Source organism: Bos mutus, chromosome 1 (genome assembly GCF_027580195.1).
Source record: "Bos mutus isolate GX-2022 chromosome 1, NWIPB_WYAK_1.1, whole genome shotgun sequence".
NCBI classification, from domain to species: Eukaryota; Metazoa; Chordata; class Mammalia; order Artiodactyla; family Bovidae; genus Bos; species Bos mutus.
The window spans coordinates 33,646,380-33,655,729 of NC_091617.1; the positions used below are offsets into that span (position 1 = coordinate 33,646,380).

At 37.5% G+C, this 9,350-nt stretch overlaps 1 non-coding gene across 1 annotated transcript; it reads right to left on the reverse strand.

Annotated features, from left to right (window-relative positions):
- Positions 1 to 8,126: 8,126 nt before the first annotated feature.
- On the reverse strand, positions 8,127 to 8,199 carry TRNAS-GGA (transfer RNA serine (anticodon GGA)). Its single transcript has one exon. It is a non-coding gene; the product is annotated as a tRNA-Ser (tRNA).
- Between the last annotated feature and the right edge of the window lie 1,151 nt (positions 8,200 to 9,350).

The window sequence follows — 9,350 nt, forward strand, 5'->3', positions numbered from 1 at the left end:
CCCTGGGATTCTCCAGGCAAGAACACGGGAGTGGGTTGCCATTTCCTTCTCCAATGCATGAAAGTGAAAAGTGAAAGTGAAGTCGCTCAGTTGTGTTCCACTCTTCCCGACCCCATGGACTGCAGCCTACCAGGCTCCTCCATCCATGGGATTTTCCAGGCAAGAGTACTGGAGTGGGGTGCCATTGCCTTCTCCGTTAGACTGTATGTCTACGTATAATTGAGTTGATCCAATCTTAGAATTTTTGAATTACCTTAGAGGTCATCTAGGGCAAACTTCAGTTAGTGAATCAACCCTATTCTATTCATAAGAAATGCTTACCTAGCTTGTGCTTGAACATTTTTAGTGGTAATCAGTTTACAACTTTTTAAGATATTACTAAAGGATAAAATGATGTAAATTAAAAAGCAGAGACATCACTTTGCCAGCAAAGTTTAATATAGTCAAAGCTATAGTTTTTCCAGTAGTCATGTATTGATGTAACAGTTGGGCCATAAAGAAGGCTGAGCACTGAAGAATTGCTCCTTTTAAACTGTGGTGCTGGAGAGGACTTAAGAGTCCCTTAGTCAGCAAGGAGATCAAGCCACTCAATCCTAAAGGAAATCAACCATGGATATTCATTGGAAGGGCTGGTGCTGAAGCTGAAGCTCCAATACTTTGGCCACCTGATACAAAGAGCTGGCTCATTGGAAATGACCCTCATGCTGGTAAAGATTTAGGGCAAGAGAAGAATGGGATGAGATAGTTGGATGGCATCACCAGGTCAATGGACATGTGTTTGAGCAAAGGGAGATAGTGAAGGACAGGGAAGCCTGGCATGTTTCATGGGATCACAAAAAGTCTGACACGATTTAGCAACTGAACAAAAACATCTGTTACATGTGAAAAAGAATGGCTCCTATAATGTCTACCCACTGGTCTGCTTTCTGTTTCTTGGGAAGTGTTTGGTATTTTTCTTCCATATTCATTCAACAATTTCTCATGTGATATATTCTCACAATATTTTACTGTTCTGATTGCCTTTTCTCTGAATGTTTCTTAATTGCTAATGTTTTTCTGAAAATCCATAGTCAGGAATCGCACAGTTCTTCATTGCATTGTATAAAAAGAGAGAATACAGGAAAAATGGATTCTTCATCATTACAAATACACTCAAATTTGATGTGTCTACTTTGTATCATGTCTATATGTTCACATATATTTATAACATTTTTTACTTTGCTTTTTTATTGAAGTGTATTTGCTACACAAACTATGCTGCAGGTATACAATATAGTGATTCACAATTTTTAAAGGTTATATCCATTTATAGTTATTATAAGATATTGGCTATATTCCCTTTGTTATACAAAATATCATTGTAACTTATTTTATAGTAAATAGTTTGCACTCCCTACTTCCCTACCACTCTATTTCTCCTCCCCACCCGCCTCTCCCCATTGGTACCTATTGGTTTGTTCTCTGTATATGTGAGTCTATAAACAATACCAGTAATTAGGACAGCTTATTAGTCAAGCTCATAACATTTCACACAAAATCATGAGAAATGTAGGCTATAGAAACAAAGCTGGAGAAGCTGATCATTAATTATAAGACATATTATTATGGACATATTAAAGAAATTCACAGTTTCTTTTAATTAAAAATGAGGTTACAGACACACAGTATCTCTCCAAGAGGAGTCATTTTTACTAGGCTATGTGTTTCCACAGGTAATTATTATAGAAACTACTGCTATGTGAAAATGTTTTCTCTTATGAAAATAACTTTTATATAATTCTGAATGTAAGTAATGAACAGCTTATGATGATGAAGAAATGGAATTATCTTTGAGATGTGAATTACTTCTGCTTTGACATTTAATAATTTCATGTACATAAGAAATACGATATTTACCCTTTAGCCTTTTCAGCTTCAAAGATGGCAAGGATAAGTCTGTTTCCTGCTGGGAAAATTTTCAAAGAAGTTATACAGTTTTCAAAATAGCTCTAGCCAACAATTCTAAAGATTTCCTTCTCAAATAGTATGAGTCGGTTTGCAAACTAATCATTTGATAGAGATTATAGTTTTTTCTGTAAAATATGAGTCTTTAGATCTAAATTGTCAGGGTTGCACTATGCCTTATTAATCTGATTGTTTACAGATATCATGACTGCCCTTGGATGTGAAATTTCAGGAAAACTGATAATAGCTTCACAATGAGTGGATAGACTTATAACTAGATCTTCTAAAAGATTACATGTACTGTGGAATACACTTTGCTAAAATGATTCTATCTTTAAATAATTGTTGAACACAACTTCCTGAGTAAACAAGTGCCATAATCTATTTATACATTTTTGTTCTATATTTACTCTATGTCTAAAAAGAAAATAAAGTTAATTGCTACCACATGAAATATCAAATTACAATTTTGCACGTGCCACTAAATGTGTAAAGTGAAAAAGTTTTTCTGATATTTGGATATTAGTAGCAAAAAATTATTTTAAAAACTAAGTTTCACATCTCTTGATTAGTCTATAATACATTAAAGGGTGGTTTCATCTGTATATCTGAGGTTATTGGCATTTCTCCTGGTAATCTTGATTGAGCTGGTGCTTCAACCAGCCTGGCATTTTGCATGATGTACTCTGCATATAAGTTAAATAAGCAAGGTGACAAGATACAGCCTTGACGTACTCCTTTCCCCATTTGGAACCAATCTGTTGTTCCATGTCTGGTTCTAACAGTTGCTTCTTTATCTGCATACAGATTTCACAGGAGGCAGGCCAGGTGGCCTGGTATTCCCATCTCTTTCAGAAGTTTCCACAGTCTGCTGTGATTCACACAGTCAACGGTTTTGGTGTAGTCAACAAAGCAGAAGTAGATGTTTTTTCTGGAATTCTCTTGCTTTTTTGATATCCAGTGGATGTTGGCAATTTGATTTCTAGTTCCTCTGTCTTGTCTAAATTCAGCTTGACATTTGGGAGTTCATGGTTCATGTACTGTTGAAGTTTTGCTTGGAGAATTTTGAAATTACTTTTCTAACATGGGACATGAGTGCAATTGTGCGGTAGTTTGAACATTCTTCAGGATTTTCTATGTATAGTATAACATCATCTGCAAACTTCTTCATTTACTTCCTTGCAGTTACTTTTTCTCCAATTTGAATTCCTTTTATTTATTTCTCTTCTTTGATACAATCGCATTTACTATCTCAAAATAAAGAATATAATACCTAGAAATAAACCTGTCTAAGGGCTTCTCTACTATTGCCTTGAGAACCCAATGAACAGTATGAAAAGGCAAATGATGGGATACTGAAAGAGGAACTCCCCAGGTTGGTAGGTGCCCAATGTGCTACTGGAGATCAGTGGAGAAATAACTCCAGAAAGAATAAAGGGATGGAACAAAAGCAAAAAAAAAAAAAAAAAAGTTGTGGATGTGACTGGTGACAGAAGCAAGGTCCTATGCTGTAAAGAGCAATATTGCATAGGAACCTGGAATGTTACATCCATGAATCAAGGCAAATTGGAAGTGGTCAAACAGGAGATGGCAAGAGTGAACGTTGACATTCTAGGGATCAATGAACTAAAATGGACGGGAATGGGTGAATTTAACTCAGATGACCATTTTATCTACTACTGTGGGTAGGAATCACTTAGAAGAAATGGAGTAGCCATCATGGTCAACAAAACAGTCCAGAATGCAGTACTTGGATGCAATCTCAAAAACAGCAGAATGATCTCTCTTCGTTTCCAAGGCAAACCATTCAATATCAAAGTAATCCAAGTCTATGTCCCAACCAATAACGCTGAAGAAGCTGAAGTTGAATAGTTCTATGAAGAGCTACAAGACCTTTTACAACTAACACCCAAAAAAGATGTCCTTTTCATTATAGGGGATTGGCATGCAATAGTAGGAAGTCAAGAAACACCTGAGGTAACAGGCAAATTTGGCCTTGGAATACAGAATGAAGCAGGGCAAAGACTATTAGAGTTTTGCCAAGAGAACGCACTGGTCATAGCAAACACCCTCTTCCAACAACACAAGAGAAGACTCTATACATGGACATCACCAGATAGTCAACACCGAAATCAGACTGATTATATTCTTTGCAGCCAAAGATGGCGAAGCTCTATACAGTCAGCAAAAACAAGACTGGGAGTTAACAGTGGCTCAGATCATGAATTCCTTATTGCCAAATTCAGACTTAAATTAGAGAAAGTAGGGAAAACCACTAGACCATTCAGGTATGACCTAAATCAAATCCTTTATGATTATACAGTGGAAATGAGAAATAGATTTAAGGAACTAGATCTGATAGAGTGCCTGATGAACTATGGATGGAGGTTCATGACATTGTACAGGAGACGGGGATCAAGACCACCCCCATGGAAAAGAAATGCAAAAAAGCAAAATAGATGTCTGGGGAGGCCTTACAAATAGCTGTGAAAAGAAGAGAAGTGAAAAGCAAAGGGGAAAAGGAAAGATATAAGCATCTGAATGAAGAGTGCCACAGAATAGCAAGGAGAGATAAAAAAAAAAAGCCTTCCTCAGTGATCAATGCAAAGAAATAGAGAAAAAACAACAGAATGGGAAAGACTAGAGATCTCTTCAAGAAAATTAGAGATACCAAGGGAACATTTCATGCAAAGATGGGCTTGATAGAACACAGAAATTCTTTGGACCTAACAGAAGAAGAAGCTATTAAGAAGAGGTGGCAAAAACACACAGAAGAACTGTAAAAAAAAGATCTTCACAACCAAGATAATCACGATGGTGTGATCACTGACCTAGAGCCAGACATCCTGGAATGTGAAGTCAAGTGGGCCTTAGAAAGCATCACTATGAACAAAACTAGTGGAGGTGATGGAATTCCAGTGGAGCTATTTCAAATCTTGAAAGATGATGCTATGAAAGTGTTGCACTCAATATGCCAACAAATTTGGAAAACTCAGCAGTGGCCACAGGACTGGAAAAGGTCAGTTTTCATTCCAATCCCAAAGAAAGGCAATGCCAAAGAATGCTCAAACTATGGCACAATTGCAGTCATCTCACACACTAGTAAAGTAATGCTCAAAATTCTCCAAGCCAGGCTTCAGCAATAGGTGAACTGTGAACTTCCAGATGTTCAAGCTGGTTTTAGAAAAGGCAGAGGAATCAGAGATCAAATTGCCAATATCCACTGGATCATCAAAAAAGCAAGAGAGTTTCAGAAAAATATCTATTTCTGCTTTATTGACTATGCCAAAGCTTTTGACTCTGTGGATCACAATAAACTGAGGAAACTTCTGAAAGAGATGGGAATACCAGACCACCTGACCTGCCTCTTGAGAAACCTATATGCAAGTCAGGAAGCAACAGTTAGAACTGGACATGGAACAACAGACTGGTTCCAAAGAGGAAAAGGAGTGTGTCAAGGTTGTATATTGTCACCCTGCTTATTTAACTTATATGCAGAGCACATCATGAGAAACGCTGGGCTGGAAGAAACACAAGCTGGGATCAAGGTTTCCGGAAGAAATATCAATAACCTCAGATACGCAGATGACACCACCCTTATGGCAGAAAGTGAAAAGGAACTAAAAAGCCTTTTGATGAAAGTGAAAGAGGAGAGTGGAAAATTTGGCTTAAAGCTCAACATTCAGAAAACGAAGATCATGGCATCCAGTCCCATCACTTCACGGGAAATAGATGAGGAAACACTGGAAACAGTGTCAGACTTTATTTTTTTGTGCTCCAAAATCACTGCAGAAGGTGACTGCAGCCATGAAATTAAAAGACGCTTACTCCTTGGAAGGAAAGTTATGACCAACCTGGAGAGCATATTCAAAAGCAGAGACTTTACTTTGCCAACAAAGGTCCGTCTAGTCAAGGCTATGGTTTTTCCAGTGGTCATGTGTGGATGTAAGAGACTGTGAAAAAAGCCAAAGCACCGCGGAATTGATGCTTTTGAACTATGGTGTTGGAGAAGACTCTTGAGAGTCCCTTGGACTGCAAGGAGATCCAACCAGTCCATTCTAAAGGAGATCAGTCCTGGGTGTTCTTTGGAAGAACTCATGCTAAAGCTGAAACTGCAATACTTTGGCCACCTCATGCGAAGAGTTGACTCATTGGAAGACTCTTATGCTGGGAGGGATTGGGGGCAGGAGGAGAAGGGAGCGACAGAGGATGAGAAGGCTGGATGGCGTCACTGACTCGATGCACATGAGTTTGAGTGAACTCTGGGAGATGGTGATGGACAGGGAGGCCTGGCGTGCTGCATTTATGGGGTCACAAAGGGTCAGACAATACTGAGCGACTGAACTAACCTGAACTGAAGGGCTTCTCTGGTAGCTCAGTGATAAAGAACCTACCTGCCAATTGAGGAGACACAGTTTTGATCCCTGGGTTGGGTAGAACGTCTGGAGAAGAAAATGACAACTCACTTCAGTACTCTTGCCTGGGAAATCTCATGGACAGAGGACCCTCGCAGAGTACAGTCCATGTGGATCACAAAAGAGTCAGACACAACTTAGCAACTAAACAACAACAAACCTACCTAAGGAGGCAAAATATCTGTATTCTGAAAGAAACAGAATATGACACAAACAGGAAGACATTTCATGTTCTTGGATTGGAAGAATCAGTATTACAAAAATGGCTATAATACCCAAGACAATCTATAGATTTAATGCAATCCCTATCAAATTTTCAATGGTATTTTTCATTGAAATAGAACAGGAAAAAATTAACTTTGTATGGTGACACAAAAGACCCCAAATAAAACAATCTTCAGAAAGAAAATCAGAAGTGGAAGAATCAGGCTCCCTAATTTCAGACTGTACCTCATAGATGCAGTCATCATAATATTATGGTACTGACACGAAAATGGAAATATAGATCAATGGTACAGGATAACAAACCCAGAAATAAACCCATAATCAATTAATCTATAACAAAGGAAATAAGACTATACAACAGAAAAAAGATAGCCTCTTTAATAAATAGTGCTGAGAAAACTGGACTATTAAATGTAAAAGAATGAAATTAAAACATTCTCTAATACCATGTGAAAAATAAATTCAAAGTGGAATAAAGGTAAAAGGTAAGACCAGGTACTGTAAAACTTTTCGAGCAAAACATAAGCAGAACACTTTTTGACATAAATCACAGCAAGATCTATTTTGACCCACCTCTTAATGAAAATAAAAATAAAAATGAACAAATGGGACCTAATTCAACTTAAAAATTATTGCACAGCAAAGGAAACTATAAACAAAGTGAAAAGACAACCCACAGAATGGGAGAAATTATTTGGACAAGGAATCAATCTTCAAAATGCACAAATATTAACTCATGCAGTTCAATAATAATTAAAAAAAACAATCAAAAATGGACAGAAGACCTAAACAGATGTTTTTTCCAAAGATATATAGATGGCCAAGTGTACTTAGTCCCTCAGTCATGTCCGACTCTTTGTGATCCCCTAGACTGTAACTTGCCAGAACCCTCTGTCCATGGGGAATCTCCAGGCAAGAATACTGAAGTAGGTTGCCATGTCCTCCTCCAGGGGATCTTCCCAATCCAAGGGTTGAACCCAGGTCTCTCGTATTACAGGCAGATTCTGTACCATCTGAGCCACCAGGGAAGCTAAAAGGCACATGAAAAGATGCTCAACATCACTAATTATCAGGGAAATACAAACCAAAACTAAAATGAGATATCACCTATCAGTCCAGAATGGCCATCATCAATAAGTCTACAAACAATAGATGCTAGAGACAGTGAGGAGAAAAGGAATCCTCCTACACTGCTGGTGGAAATGAACTTTGGTACAGCCACTATGGAAAACAGATGTAGGCTGCTTAAAAACTAAAAAGTAGAGCTACCATGCTGCTGCTGCTGCTAAGTCACTTCAGTCGTGTCTGACTCTGTGTGACCCCATACACGGCAGCCCACCAGGCTCCCCTGTCCCTGGGACTCTCCAGGCAAGAACACTGGAGTGAGTTGCCATTTCCTTCTCCAATGCATGAAAGTGAAAAGTGAAAGTGAGGTCGCTCAGTTGTGTCTGACTCTTTGCGACCCCATGGACTGTTCCTCCCTCCATGGGATTCTCCAAGCAAGAGTACTGGAGTGGGTTTCCATTTCCTTCTCCACGGGATCTTCCTGACCCAGGGATCGAACCCGGGTCTCCTGCATTCCAGGCAGACGCTTTAACCTCTGAGCCACCAGGAAATTAATTACAAATAGAAACTGAGTCACAGACTTAGAAAACAAACAATGTTTGTTATTGTTAGAAAACAAACTAGGAAAGGTGAAGAGGAAGGATAAATTGGCAGTTTGGGATTGACGTATATACATTACTATATTTAAAATAGATAACCGGCAAGGACCTATTAGACAGCACAAGGAACTCTGTTCAGTCTTCTGTAATAACCTAAATGAGAAAAGAATTTGAAAAAGAATAGATATATGTATGCATATAACTGAATAACTTTGCAGTATACCTGAAATTAATACAAAAAATCAACTGCAGTATATAATTTAAAGCACAATTTAAATCACATTTTGATAATGGTTGATGCTTCATATTTTCAAATTAGAGCAAAAAACAAGTTTTGGATTAGACTGGGTCTGAATTGGTGTAAAACTGTATTGGTCTTTCACAAAGAGCAAAAGAGAAGGAAGAAAGACAAAGCTGGGGAATTTATGATACTGGATGAACAAGCTGATGAAGTTTGTCTTCATGGATATTGTGATAGGGTTTTTAATTACATGCAAAGAGTTTTTAATTACAACTAATTTTTTATGCTCAATTGAATATATTCAGGTAGTAAACCTGAATAATCACTAGAAAAACATTTAAAAGCAGATTTTTTTTAAGTTACAGTTTAATCATGGTAAATCTATTGTGTTGACAAATCACAGGAAATGGATATTTTGATATTAATAGGCAGAACAAATAGGCGTTTTAAGTACAGTGTTCCTATAACAGCTCTAAGACGGGAGTTTTTAGAATGATCATATCCTTTATTTTCCAAATTTTATTGCACAATAATTTCATGGTTGACTATATTGTTGGTAGAAGGTATTTTAGGTTTTGTTTTTTTAAGTGAAAATTATTTATTTGCTTAGGGGAGAGTTCTAAAGTATTTCCAGAGTATTCTGAGCCCTTTATACCTCCTGAAGGAATATTTATTTTGAGGGTAAACTATAATATTGATGTTCTTAGGTTACTTAAACAATTAAAATAAAAAATTAAATATGTAAAATTCCAATAGAGCAAATACATGTAATTTTTGCAATGTCAGAGGGTGGAATTAACTATGGGCTCAATATGACCCAAGATAATTGCACTCCTGCTTTAACTCTGAAAATGGTCGGTT